This window comes from Hemitrygon akajei, chromosome 19 (genome assembly GCF_048418815.1).
Source record: "Hemitrygon akajei chromosome 19, sHemAka1.3, whole genome shotgun sequence".
NCBI classification, from domain to species: domain Eukaryota; kingdom Metazoa; phylum Chordata; class Chondrichthyes; order Myliobatiformes; family Dasyatidae; genus Hemitrygon; species Hemitrygon akajei.
The window spans coordinates 36099497-36113587 of NC_133142.1; the positions used below are offsets into that span (position 1 = coordinate 36099497).

The window sequence follows — 14091 nt, forward strand, 5'->3', positions numbered from 1 at the left end:
GGCCAATCATGCTATCCCATTATATAAAGACCCTCTAGAGAATTTGGTTTGCTTTTGGGAAGTTTATTGAACTGCAATGCAAAACCATATATCTACATCGTACTTTATGTGTAATTAAGTCTGTCAGCGCACTGCTAATGTACTTTACTCAAAAATCATTAATTCTCCAATACCTAATGCCAACTTTATTCATTAAGAGCCAATTACTTTTTTCTGGTATGGATTGCTTTTCCAGCAATTTTGTGAATTTATGTACAGGTATGAATCTACTGCAATACTGATTATTTGCCATAAATGGCAAATAAGCTTTAATATGCACCCAGTAATGCAATCTATAGTCAAGATGTTCATGTTAAATATTAATATATTGATATTCTTACAATGATTATTAAACAATGTCAAATGAGGAAGTTCTGATATGTAATAATGAAATGTTGCTCCTAAATTTCAAACTGTTCCTGCTATCATTTATAAAAGTAACCACATCTAAAAATGCAATAACTTGTAATAGTTGTCAATACTTTATAATTAAACTATACAATTATAATGCCATATAATGTGTTTGTTAAAAACAAATGGTTTAGCTTTAAAGCAAGTTGTCAGGAGATACAAGAAGAATGAATAAATCTCAAGCAATGTACAATCAGCAGGATTTAATATTTTTATCTCCTCCCCTTGATTAAAGAACATCTGTCCCAATAGCTTTATTTATTTGAGAAATACTCAAACTATTTGCACAGACCTACAAGGGTCCTAGTTCTTAGTTGAACTACACATATGCTATTTCCAAATGTCAGTTTACGCTCCGACTCAAACCTACAGCCACAACAGTTCAAAGCAAATGACTCAACTATGGCAAGGAGGAAGACTCTGTTACTGATTGACATGTTCAATATGCTCTCTCAAATCCTGCCTAACAACACTGCCTTCCTTATTTTACTATCATTCAACTTAATAAAAAGGAAATAACTTTCGAAAGACAACCGTTGAACATTTTTGGACATTTGTACATACAGCTAGAGTGCATCTAAATGTTGGATTGTTTAAAAGGAACTTTAAAAAAATGTTAGCTTTTAAATTATCATACCAGTTTACCAATTTGAACTGCTTTCATAAGAGAAGAAACCATGCAAAATCTGCTAGATAGTACAATATGGTACGTAGACATTAAGATAACTGGACAAATGCTCCAGAGAGGAAACAAATTTATTATTTTATGATGTTTATACTTTGTGTGGAAACATTTTTCAGTGAACTATATACTTAAATAAATTATGGTTAATATATTTCCATGGATTTAAGTTAAATGCATAAATATAGATTTGTTGAGGTTTGCTGCCTATTCACAGTGAAGGATTGTTTCATATAAATATTTAAGAAATCTACATATGCAAATATCAAAATTGATGTTTAGATTTTTATATTTATTTATTCCACTGAGTGTATTTTAACCAATTTTTAAACTTAGCTGGTGTCCAGTATCTCCAACTATAAAATGAACTGTGGTTGAATGTTCTCATTTTCAAAGTCCTACTCTAGCTAATTTACCAATTCTCAAAATGTCCCAATGTGTTGCAGTTCAAGTTCTTAATGCAACCATACTCTGGCAAAACATAGCAAATTCCACTTCTACATTACTGTTCCACAAGAATCTGGACTCAATGTCTCTTAACATTACTCCGAAAAAAAATCCACAGCGCATGTAACGAATGTCGAGCTGCAGCACCAAAACAGTAGTCTATATATATGTATATACAGCAATATAATAGTCGATTATACATTCAGTAATATGTACGCCTTCTATAAGTTCATACAAATGGAGGCACATGGCAAATAAAAAAAAATTCTAAATAATGTGTATCTTTTGGAACTTGTTAAGAATGTAGTCCAAGGCAGGTGATCCTCGTGATTCAAATGTTATATTCTTCACGATGGGATCTTAATGCAAACACTTAGAAGCGCTTTTGGACAGTGGAGGTTTTGGAGTCCCATGTGATTGTTTTTTTTTAAGGTAAGGGAGTGGGTCAGATTTTCTCCTTTACCATTTAGTTTTACTATTGTGCAATTCCATGTGTACAGAAGCGAAAAGGCAAGCTCACCGCCTGGGCACACGGTTGAAAGGTTTCGGAGAAGCAGACCCTTGACAACGGCCCAGCAGAGGCTTTGTTTGATCTGCAAATGCTTCGTTGCTCTGGGTTGTCAGGGTTCGCTTCTTGCTGGCCTGTTTACTTTACTACGATTTTCTCAGACATTTGATAATCCAAGATGAAGGAGGACTGAATTCCACATTGTTATCTTTTCTCTAAACATTAAACAGACCCTTACTTTGAATGCCTCCCCAGCCCCCTCAAGAGATGCCCCAAGTAAATAACAAACGGATTGTGGGGAGGGTTGAGAATGGCCGCCCCTGGGGATGCAACAGTCTGATTAATATTATTACAGTTATCTGGATAATTATTCTATACTTCATCAAGCGCGCTACCTTGTCCCTACCGTTGTTCTTCCCTTTAAACTCCGCGGGCAAACACAAACAACTCATTGTCCGCCCGGACAGCCGCCAAAACCTCGCAAGTCCGCGAAGTCGAGCGAACAACTTTCCGTCAGGAACTCGCGCGCGCCGCCCTCCCATCGAGAAGGGAACAAGAACGGGATATTTTGTTTTTAAAATCTACTTTAACATACTGCAGAAATACATAATAACGACGCGTGTTTCAATGAGGCATTGTTTTATTCTGTTGTTTGTTGCTCCAATGACAGTGGACGTCCTGGAGCTGGAAAGCCGCATCTGACGTGCAGCCCCGTCTGACAGGCGAATGTGAAGGAGGGAGGGAGACACAAGGAGGTATACAAGATCTGACTAACCACCGGCGTGACCACAGCGGAGAGCCCTTGCACCACTGCTCGGCTACCTGCGTAGTATTCCGTCGACAAAAAAAAAAGTTAACAAGCACTGAGTTAACTACAAAGTAAGAGCTGCCGGGGACAGGCAACGCGATACGATGCCGGGCCCGGAACGAGCACTGAAGGGATACCGCGACCCCCACCAGCAATCACCCACCCACCCCGCACCCTTCATCCAGCCAGCACTTGCTGGTTGGGGGGAGGATGGGGGGAGGATGGGGGGGGGGGTCCGAACTCATCTCAAGCCCTGCCCTGCTCTGGCCGGTGTCCCTGTATCACACACCTCACCTCAAACAGAGTGGGGCGTTCATTAGGGAAAAGCTATCTATCTTCCGATGATGGTGAATGAGCGAGCGGGGGCGGAGAGGGCGCTGGCCGGCACTTTCGTTTTGAAACACTGGTATTGTTTCTGGAAGTGGGGGCTTGCGCTCACCCTCGCTGTCGGGGTGATTCCAGCCTTTCACCCAGTAACATTCCCAGCCAGCTAAAGCGTTAGGCCGTCCGATACACTGCAACGCATTACAACTCTCCAGCAGATAGCACTACTTTCTTAAAACAGCAGTAAGTTTAAACCGCCAGCGCTCTGGCTGCAGGCTTCTTACTTTAAGTACTGGAGCTCCCAGCGGCCAAAACTTGGAGAAAGTGAAGATGAAGTCTATTCGGGTCGCACTGAAGAGCTGAAGACACTAGCCATTACATTAACATGATGCCCCCTTCCCCCAAACACAATAAATAACTGACACACACAAAAAAACTCAATGCAAAGCAGCATGGAATGCTCAAACTATGACTAAATAGAATTGTGCAAATGTTGGGATCATCAATTGCCCATATTTTTAATGACATTCAGTATAATTCGATGCTATCGGTCTCATGTGATGCACATCCAAACTCAGACGGGTCTTTTTGAAAGTATTGGATGAGAAAAATTGACAAATTTCAGGAGTTCCCCCTCCCCTCCCCATGCGGTTCCTACTGTGTGCCTATTCCCCCTACAGGAATGGTGTGATCCTGGAAAAAAAGATTCCTCGGTCCACAGCCTGTCAGGTCTCCGGCGAACTGCCGATTCTGCTCCTGCTCCTTAGCAAACTCGCAAAAAGAAACCTCGCGCAACGCAACTCCTTGAAACTGGCCACACTCGCTTATAACCCCTTGTTAAACAAACCAGAGAGTCCCACATCTCAACTGAGACACAAACCGCCGTCCCCCCGGCCAGCGCATTTTTCTTTTGCATGGCCAATGCAAATTAATTATGCCTGAGTCGAAACTCACTTTCACAAACAACAACATTTTTTTTGCAAACACCCTAAACTGCACGTGGGGCTTGAAGGAAATCAAAGTCAAGCCAAGCAGAAAGAGTTAATCTAAAAGCGAATGGGGAAAGGGAAGAAAAGAGAATTAAACTCAAACTTACCAGTTGGTACAGCTTTAGGTTGTTGGATAACCAGAAGATAATTTGACCCTGCAACACACATGCGATTGTGTACGAGAAAGCATGCAACAAGCACACAATAAATAACAATATATTACTCCGCTCTGGCACTATGTTGTAGAGCTGCCGCTTTCCAAACACAGAAAAATCTCCCTGGTACAACTAAGAAGCCGGATTGAACTCACACTTCATGGAATTCTTTCCTATCCTGCTGCGCGCGTTACCCCACTCTTCATTATTGAGTATTCTAGAGAACTTAATGAGTCTTGTGTGGGGGGGGGGGGGAGAGAGAATACAAATCGCGGAGTTGGATGTTGTTATTTTTTGCTGCGAGCTGCCCCCTGACGTCATATCCACCTGCTGTGTAAACAACATGTATCAGGGCTTTAAGGGGGGAAAGCTGGTCTAGGATTAGACCTTTCAGCGCATTTAGGGTGCACCGGTGCAATTTTGGCTTTAATGCCAAAATTATAAACAACCACAAAACCCGACGGTGTCATTCGGGCTGTGAAGAAGCTCGACCCAGTGAAAGTGATTGTGTAAAAAAGTGAAAGTGTATATGTGTGTGTGTGTGTGTGTGTGTGTGTGTGTGTTTCTTAACAGACAGCTGGGCCAAGGAAGCGACTCCGAGAGGCGGCAGCGCTCCGCTCGCTTCGGCTCCGCTCGGCACGGCTCGCCCGGTGCACTCTGGCCAATGAAGGCGGCTGGGTTCGGGAGGTGAAAGTTCAGCAGGAGGACAACCCTGTCAGGAAGTGGAAAGTGTCAATCTTTTGAGTGCCAAACCTACTCTTACCTACTTCACTGACTCTATATATAAAAAAAAGGACGATCTGAAAGTGTCGAGCCACTAATGTGCCTTATTTTTCTCTCTCTCTCGTTCAGTAGCTGCGGCTCTGTTCAAGGGTTATTTATTATTTTACAGGAAAGAAATAACAAAAGTTCAGTTGGAAGGGGTAAGATGTACAGGGTAAAGTTTATAACTTGTAATACATGTCTGTTTTAATGGCTTGTTGTGCACATCTAGTGTATCATTTCAGTTCTTTGATGAATGGGAAAGATGCTCTTTGATATGATTGTCTGGGTATAATCAGCTCTGAACTCCACCATCGTGGTGTATGACACCAGCCTTCAAACCTTTAATCGCCTTTAAGACCTATCTTCTGATACATTCTTACTCTGCGTATTAAGGGAATTGATATATAACTCTCTGAAACAATCGAGCACACGAAACTGCGACAATTTTTTTCCTTGATAGTCTTATAATAAAAAACATTAATTACGAACCCGATGGGGCGATTTTTCTTTTCTTGAAAAATGCTTGCGAATCGGTTCAGTAGTCCAATTAACACTTCTAGAACGTAACATTAATCTGCAATTTAACTGAAATCTTTCTGAAACCTTGCGTGTCCTTGATCAAGGACTGAAATGCAGAGATATAAATTTATTTATAAATGACGCTTAATTTATTAAAGGGGGCATCGGTGGCCGTGCTGAAGATTGGCGGATTTCTTTCAAGTCTCCATTCTACTGAGAGATGGATTTGCGCAAACGGAGAGCTTGGAACGCCATCCCCTGGTTATAAAAGCATCAGGAAAAGTCGAGGAGAATATAATGTATAAAGGCAGTATTATTCGTGTGAGATCCGTTAAAGTTAGAATGTTATAGATATTATGCTAAAGGCATCCCGGTAATAAATGAACCAAATCAAAAACTGACTTCAATTCATATTACAATAATTGTCATTTTTTGGTTTAATTGCAAATACGTAATGAACTATGTAACTAAAATTAAGTTTACATACTCAGAGATGATAATTCTCAACCGGTTTTACGATAACTTGTGCTCTTATGAAAGTACTAAAATTGAATTCTACGTAACGGTTGAAACTTTGGGTGGCGGAACTTCCTACAGTTCTTTTCAGCCTGTCTAAATAGTGGTCTATTTCGCATTAAATAAATTGAAATGGGTCTTTGTCAAAAGGTGGAAGCCAAAAGTATCTGGGATATTTTTCTGTCTCCGAACGAAAAACTGTAGTGGAAGGTGACAGAGTTCGTTTCGGTTGCAGTTTTCTGAGTCCTACCCGGGCACACTCACAATTGCACTGGTTCGCTTTACGGCTTACCTGAAGGAGCGCGCTGGCAGTTCTATGCGAATTGTGAAGACCCGCGGCTCTTTCGGAGAACAGCATGGACATTAAGCGATATTCAGCTCAGATTATTGGGTTTAGCAGGCTTCTGCTTTGTGAATTCAAAACTGAAGTTAAGAGGTAGCGTGCTCATAAAAAGGGGTATCAGTAATCTCCAATGTAACCCAAATGTTGAACCTGATTGCAAACTTAAGCGAATCATGGTTTCTCAATTCTTCGTATGCTCTTCTTCACATTATTTAAGAGTCAATTTCTTATATAATAATCTCACTTACAATTCATTTCATCGTTATTTTCTCAGTAATGCACAGTTAGCACCGAGCTATGTCCTAAAATATTCAACGTGAAATAAAAATAGAAACAACACAGGTTTTGTTTTTTTTAACTAAGTTTAACACCTTGTGGATAAATTCACGGTTATTATTACCACTCACTCATTCAAAACTAACTACCCGCTTGTCTAAGACTCTTTAACAAAAACGCTGAAAACTTGAAATGAAATCGGATAAATGAGCGTTCGCAGATTCTATTCCAATCGTTTGAGACTCCGTGGCACTTACAGTTGGAAAGTAATTGAATTTTATTTCAGCCGGGGATATCATAAAGATTTTATGAAAAGATTCAACAGAAGTGTGCATCTCGCTGAGCGAACACTTTTAGAATAGTGTTGTACTCTGTATTTTCCTGATTCTTGTATTTGTTTTAAACATGTATCTTTTTTTAAAAAAAAACAATATTGTTAAGAGTACAATAATTATCCGGATTCATCAGAGGGAGCACATTAACCTTTGCGAAGAGGCGTCAGCAGTGTCGCGGAAACCGGCGTAAGGTTTTTTGGGGGAATTCATTAGCTTTGGTGTTTAATTCAGTAGCTTTTCAGATGGAGTCAGTCAGCTGCATCGGTATCACGGTCTCATGGATGTTGGGTGGATGAGTTATGTGTAATGCTTATATGCCTGGATTCAGTAGTATGTTCACTTATCTGTATCGGTTATCATTATTACAGCCATTCACCTGTTTGGGTCTGCATTGTAATTCTGTATTGGGATGCGCTTCCACAAGTGTCGGTAAGCAATACGGACTGTCAGATACCGACCCACCCGACGTACAGATTGTGAGCATTTGCTTGCCACATTCGAGTCTTGCTCCATCCAGCAAAGGCAGTTCAGGGGTGGCAATATTTGAAATATTCACTCTTCAGTGATAACCCGTGATTTTGCTCTTAGCATGCTACCAACATCTGAAGAAAGCATGTTGAAGCTGTGACTGTAGAGGGAATTTAAGGGAAAGGGTATGATGGATGGAGGATGAAGTTTCCTTCTTGCATTTTCTTATGGCTCATTTTCTCACTTATTCTTCTGGATCGTCAAGCAACCTATTCAGTAATCAGTTTTTAAAAAAGTTTCCTATCAATTGAATTATAGTCTTCATTTGCCCCCTTCACACTATAGACTTTGAAAGTTCTGTTACATCATTTATTCTGTCCAGGTCTTGGATTATTCAGCTCGTTTGTACTCGTGTTTTTCATCAATGAATGACAGAATATGCTTTTCCATCAACAAATACCAGTCACCCCTTTGACTCCTTTTTCCCGAAATTTGTGTCTATTTAGAGATAGTGGCATGGTGCAAAATGAAGACACCATCCACACCTCACTGTTCACTTTGTATCGACTGGCTTACGTTTCTATCCAGATAATAGCACACTATGTGACCACTGATGTTCAAAGTAAACTTATCATTAAAGTACATATAGTATATGTCACCAGATGCAACCCTGAGATTTGTTTTATTGCGGGCATACTCAGAAAATGAACAGAATAGAATCATGAAATACTGCACCCAAAAGAATGGACAAACAACCTGTGTGCAAAAGACACCAAAATGTGCAAATACTAAAGAAAAAAGAAATAATAATAATAAATGACTCATTGAAGATTCATTTTGCAGATGAAGATTTTTACAGGTTAGTTGTGGATTATAAGTTTTTTTGTTGATTATTAGAGCTCTGTCCCTTATAATGGCAGGTTTTCATTGCAACACTTGTGATTATGTTACACTTTTTAATGTTACTTTTCAACATTCACCATATACTGTGTCCAAGATCACATTGTATAGAATTTGCTAAAGTCATTCTCGATAAACACATTAAGATGGTATTTCTCAGGGGTTGTGAATTATCACATTGCCCTTGTTTAAATTTCTCTCCTTGCATTTTTAAATCTTCTTCCATTTCACATCTTTTATTCCCCCACCCACAAATTTCAAGAGATATAAACTTATCCAAGTAAACAGCATACCTTTTTTTTATCCAACATAAAACAGCTAACATAAAATAAACATGTAAATGTTAAATAAAGCCATGTACTGACTGCATAAGATATTTATACCAATGAAATCTAGGGCCAATAGTTACAAAGAAGCTAAATATATGTTTTTTCTGTCTGGCAAAACCCCAATGTGTCATGAGTTTCACTTGCAATAAAGTTTGCGAAATGATTGAAAATAAAATTTTCTCCCTTGCAACTGGACACACAATAAATACTGAATTCAGATGTAAACATATAAAATGTTGCAAAATGTAACTTAAACTGAACCTTATTTATCCATTTTCAGTTAATGCATTTGCTATTTTTCCCTTGCTGTTACATTTTTCATTTTCTGGATTCTACTACATGTTTTGCTTTTGTTTAATTATAGAATTTTTGTATTTGTTATTAATTACCTTCCATTTTCCTCTGTTTTGTTTGTGTTATCCTAATTAGCTTCTCAGTTCCCATCTTCAGTTTGATTTCCTATTTGTTCCTTAATCTGTTGCTTTATCATCAATCACCCAGTTTCACAGCTTGAAGCCCTCTCTGCAATTTTGCATCTGTGAATGTGTTCCTATTGATCACACAGCCAACCCCCCCCCCCAAAAAAATACAGTACATGCAAATCTATCTCATCATTCTACCTACAAAGAGAATAATGGCACTTGAGGATACTGCTATTGTATTTTTTCCAATTGCCAGTACAGCTCAGCAGGACAAATCAAGACCTCAGTTGGGGCCTGTAGTTAGTTGTAATAGAAGCAATAAGCCATCCCCATAGTCCTGTTGGCTAACTACACAGGCAGTTTTATATATATATCTTTAGCTAAGCTGAACTGCATCATGTCTCAGCTTACATCTGAGGGATAAAGAAAAAAGATTGATTTCTCAGATAAAAGACTCCAAAGATAGTGTTTTTTTTGCAGATAAGATGCACTCCTTAACAGGATACCGCTTGACATATTTTCTTAGTCTAGGATATTTCTGACAAATAAAACTCATGGATAATTGAATGTCCCAGTGCTCATTAAAATAACTTTTACAGCCATCCTTAGAAGCTTGTTGCAATAAAAGGTTAAAGCAAAATTTATCCCTGAAGGTAACTTAACAATTCTGACTTTTATTCAAAGAGCATGTTAGAGGCTGAAGCAAAATGGAACTATCAAGATTTTCGTGATCTCATCACTATCGTAGAGACAGAAGTAAAATCAAGCCTGCCCTTTACTGATTAGTATTTGACAGACAATTTACTGAATGAATAGCCAGATATTGATTAATGTCCATTAGGATATGAAAATAAGTCTCAAATTTGTACAATGTAGTTTCTTCTATTTGAACAGCAGTTGAGTAACTGAATAGAATTTCTGAATGGAAGGTTAAATTTCTCCTTATCATACATAAGAAAGAGCTGGCATTTCTACAACATTATGTAAACAAACAGTAACTGCCAACAGGTGAATAAAATCTATGTTTTATTCCTTCACTGTAGAGAATGTGATTCTAGTATTTAGTGTTATGTGGGAGCAGTCAGACATGTCTGACTCAAATGTTTTCATTGATTTTAACTCAACATAAGAGAAATAAATAACCTGAAGGGTTTACAGCTGAGTCTTCCTAGATATTTCAAATTCACTTTGTTTAAGCAGAGTTTCTTATGATATTGTCACCAGTGATTGCAGATGATTATACCATTAATTTCCCTGATAAAACCAGTAACTTATCTTCAGGCGGTACAGCAATATGATAATTGTCCTTATGATTGGGTAGTTGGCACTGATTGTACTGTCTCATTAACTTCCCTTATTGACACCCCTAAGGCATTAAGGTTTAATTCTTTGATATTAGAGCAGCAATGGAAGTATTTCTTTGGCATCAAAGTTCAAAATATGTGCAATGTAACAAAGGTTTGGCAGCATTGATGGTGTTAAACATTGGTGTTGAATTTAATCAGAGTAGTTGGAACAATGTTCTGAATCTAGCAAAGCAGCTTCAAACAAAACAAATCAATTCACGTTCTTGTTGATTTCATCTTAAAATAATGTCAAAAATAATGATTTTTTTCAATTTCATTATTAAATGAATAAAACATATTTCCTGTACAACAGATTCAGTTTCTCGGCACATCTTATTTTGTTGATTGTGATGAAGGCATCAGATTTAAAAGGACAGGCCACTGCATTAAGGCTACTAAATATCCCTCAATTAAAATAAACACCATTTTATTTTTAAACTTTTAATTCTAGTGAAGAATATCCAACAAAACTTTGAATACCCTTTCTACAGGCAACATGGAATACATTTCAGGATGACTTTCTATACATTGAATGCTATATTACAGACTGCTGAGCAAGGTCCTCTTTGTTATTGTATTCTCTATTAACTATTACATGAAAATTATTAAAATATTATTATGATAAGATTTCATGCATTTTCAGTACTGGTTATAATACACATTTATATAATTTTTAAAATAAAACATGTGAAGTAAGCCAATGCTAAGTTTTTTCCAGTTTGACTCATATTATCATTAAAATATCCTACATATGCATTGTCTATCACATGAAGCTTAAAAATTCTCTACAAAACAGAAAATATCAGAAACACAAATGAACCACCCTGTGTCCCCTGAGTGTTTTAGGGATTAGTATATTCCAACATGTACTGGCTATGCATTTTATTTGGATATCTTTAATATTAACCTTCACTTTCAAATAGATTGTGTTAATATTGCCAAGTAAATTGGCAAAGCAGATGGAAAATGTCATTTTGCATCATAACAGAATGACAAAATAAAGCTTATTTCTACTTGATCGCAACCTCTGAATATGCAATTCTTCTGTGCTGGCAGCTTCATATTATGAAACCTAAATCCAATCTCAATTGAAATAAGACCTCAAGGAAACAATACAAACAGTTCATAATTAGGTTGCACTCCAGGTTTCAATTGTAACTCAGTTAGTAGCCCTCTCACTTATGAGTCAGAAAGTTTAGATTCATGTGACACATCAGAGACTTGAGCGCAGAAACCTAGGCTGTCGATCTCTCTAGACTGAAGGAGTTCTTCACAGCTCTATGAAAATAGCAGACCAAGTGGATGAAGTGTGAATAAAGCTATGATGTATCTGCTTTCCTAGGCCAAAGCATTGAGTATAAAAGGAAGAGCTTCATGTTGAAGTTATATAAAACATTGGTTGGAATGTTGTTTCTAGTTCTAGTCACCACACAAGAAGGTAGCAATAGAGAAATGTAGAAAAGATTCACCAGGTTGTTGCCTGGAATGGAGTGCTATGGATCTCAGCAGAGACTGGACAAGCTGTGTTTAGTTTCACTGGAATGCGGGAGGCTGACAGGTGACCTTTATTATTGTTTATAAGATTATGAGGGAGATAGATAGGGTAGATAGTCAAAGTTTTTTAACCCACCCCCCAGGGCAGAGGAGCTTTGAACTAGATAGCATGAGTTTAAAATAAGAGGGGATAAATTTAAAGGAGTCTGAAAGATATGTTTTTTCACACAAAGGATGCAGAATATATAGAAAGAGCAGCCAGAGGAGGCCATGGAGTCAAATGCTACTACAACTATTTAAACGTATTTAGAAACTTGGAAAGGAAAGGAGTAGAGGGATACAAGTCTAATACAGGGAAAGGGGATTATTGTAGATTGGCATCCTAGCAGGCATGCACGAAGAGGTCTGTCAGAGGGTTTCTGTGCTGTAAGTTTTTGTGATTCTATAGTTCTGTGTCAGAAATTAAGGGAAAAAGCACAAGAGTTCTTCCCATAGTCCTGGTTTATATTAGCAAACAAACTGACTATTTTTTTCACCACCATGGTACTTTCTAAGGAGCTTGCTGAGCTAAAATTGATTGTCATGTTTCTTAGATGGCAACAACAATTTACATTTAACAGAAAAAAATTGTCCCAAGTTTATTATGAGAGGCTTATTCAAGGTATTATTTAGTCCATTATTTGATATTAAGTACGCTTGTGACCAAATATCCAGTCAGTGAGAAGGGATATTCTAATTGGATGAAGTATGAGGATTGAAACTTTGCCTGAGAACAACTATAACTTTTAGAAAAGCGATTATTATTAGCTGAACTCCTGGTAAGATGTCAACGTGTTTGGATGCGGCAGCCTCAACTTACTTTGTAAATGTCTCTTTAATGATCACAAAACATTCTGGACTCCAAGAACTTTGGGTACCATAAGACATCCCCATGAGTGAGCTGCTTGTCGATCAGAGTACCTGGACTGGATGTTAGTGTAGCGGGCTGGTGTGTCGGAAAAGGAGGTGGCCAGCAGTTTGGAGGAACCAGCCGGTGTGTCATAGGAACTGGATTGGGTTCAGAGGAGCGGACCTAGGTGTAGACCGAGTTGCTGCCTGCTACTCAAAGGCATCGAGGTTGGTGCACAAAGGCAGCATGCAGTGTAACCATGGGTGATGGTCTCAGTCATTTGTCATGCGATCACAAGACTCTATTGGACATTGACAATGTAAGGTGTCGCAGGCCTGTTTCCCTTGCTTGGCAGTGAGACTGGAGACATTGAGGCTGCGTAGCCTCAGCTGTAGCAAGGACTAGGCCTAAAGCAGCAGGCTTGCCTGCTGCCGCAGTCCAGGTGAGGGGATGCCGGAGACGGGGCAGTGTGGTGTTGTGCTTGGTTGTGGGCTGGCCCCTCCCATGTTCAATCACTGCATTGCATGCGTCTGCACACTATCAGGAGACAGTACCAGCAATCGGTGGGTCACGTCACTTAGGATCCTGGACTATATATGTTTTGTTTTTGTGTGAGTATGTTTTTTTTTTGCCCACTACTTTGAATGTGCTGTGTACGTTTTGTACCTTGGCCCTAGAGGAACGCTGTTTTGTTTGGCTGTATCTATGTATGGTTGAATGATAATTAAACTTGATTTGATTTGATTCAATTTGAAAGATAATATATCATTACAACACTTTTATAACCAAGAACTCAATTTCATTGTTTGAGAGATGTGTGCAGTTTACTCTGCAGACCCTATAATGTAAGAATTAATTATCCATTATACACTCAGTGGCCACTTTATTAGCTACATCTGTAATTCTGCTTGTTAATGCAAACATCTAATCAGCCAATCTGAATGCACAAAAGCATGCAGATACAGTCAAATGGTTCAGCTGTTGTTCAGACCAAACTTCAGAATGGGAAAGAAATGTGATCTATGTGACTTTGACTGTGGAATGATTGTTGGTGCCAGACAGGGAGGTTTGAGTATCTCAGAAACTGCTGATCTCCTGGGATTTTCATGTACAGCAGCCTCTAGAG

General features: G+C 38.6%; 1 protein-coding gene and 1 long non-coding RNA gene across 6 annotated transcripts in view; one reads left to right on the forward strand and one right to left on the reverse strand.

The window, feature by feature from the left end:
- foxp1b (forkhead box P1b) overlaps nucleotides 1-4577 on the reverse strand; it is a 528108-nt gene extending 523531 nt beyond the window's left edge. For 3 of the 5 annotated variants that reach the window (XM_073072380.1, XM_073072379.1, XM_073072378.1), the window contains exon 1: nucleotides 4316-4577. The gene's annotated coding sequence lies outside the window, so the exon portion shown is untranslated. The remainder of the gene's footprint in view (nucleotides 1-4315) is intronic. The other 2 variants (XM_073072377.1, XM_073072376.1) reach the window with 1 other exon arrangement.
- A 127-nt stretch (nucleotides 4578-4704) lies between these two features.
- Nucleotides 4705-6048, forward strand: LOC140741876 (uncharacterized). The gene is made up of 2 exons (XR_012102151.1): nucleotides 4705-5286; nucleotides 5806-6048. It is a non-coding gene; the product is annotated as an uncharacterized lncRNA (long non-coding RNA).
- The last annotated feature ends 8043 nt before the right edge of the window (nucleotides 6049-14091 follow it).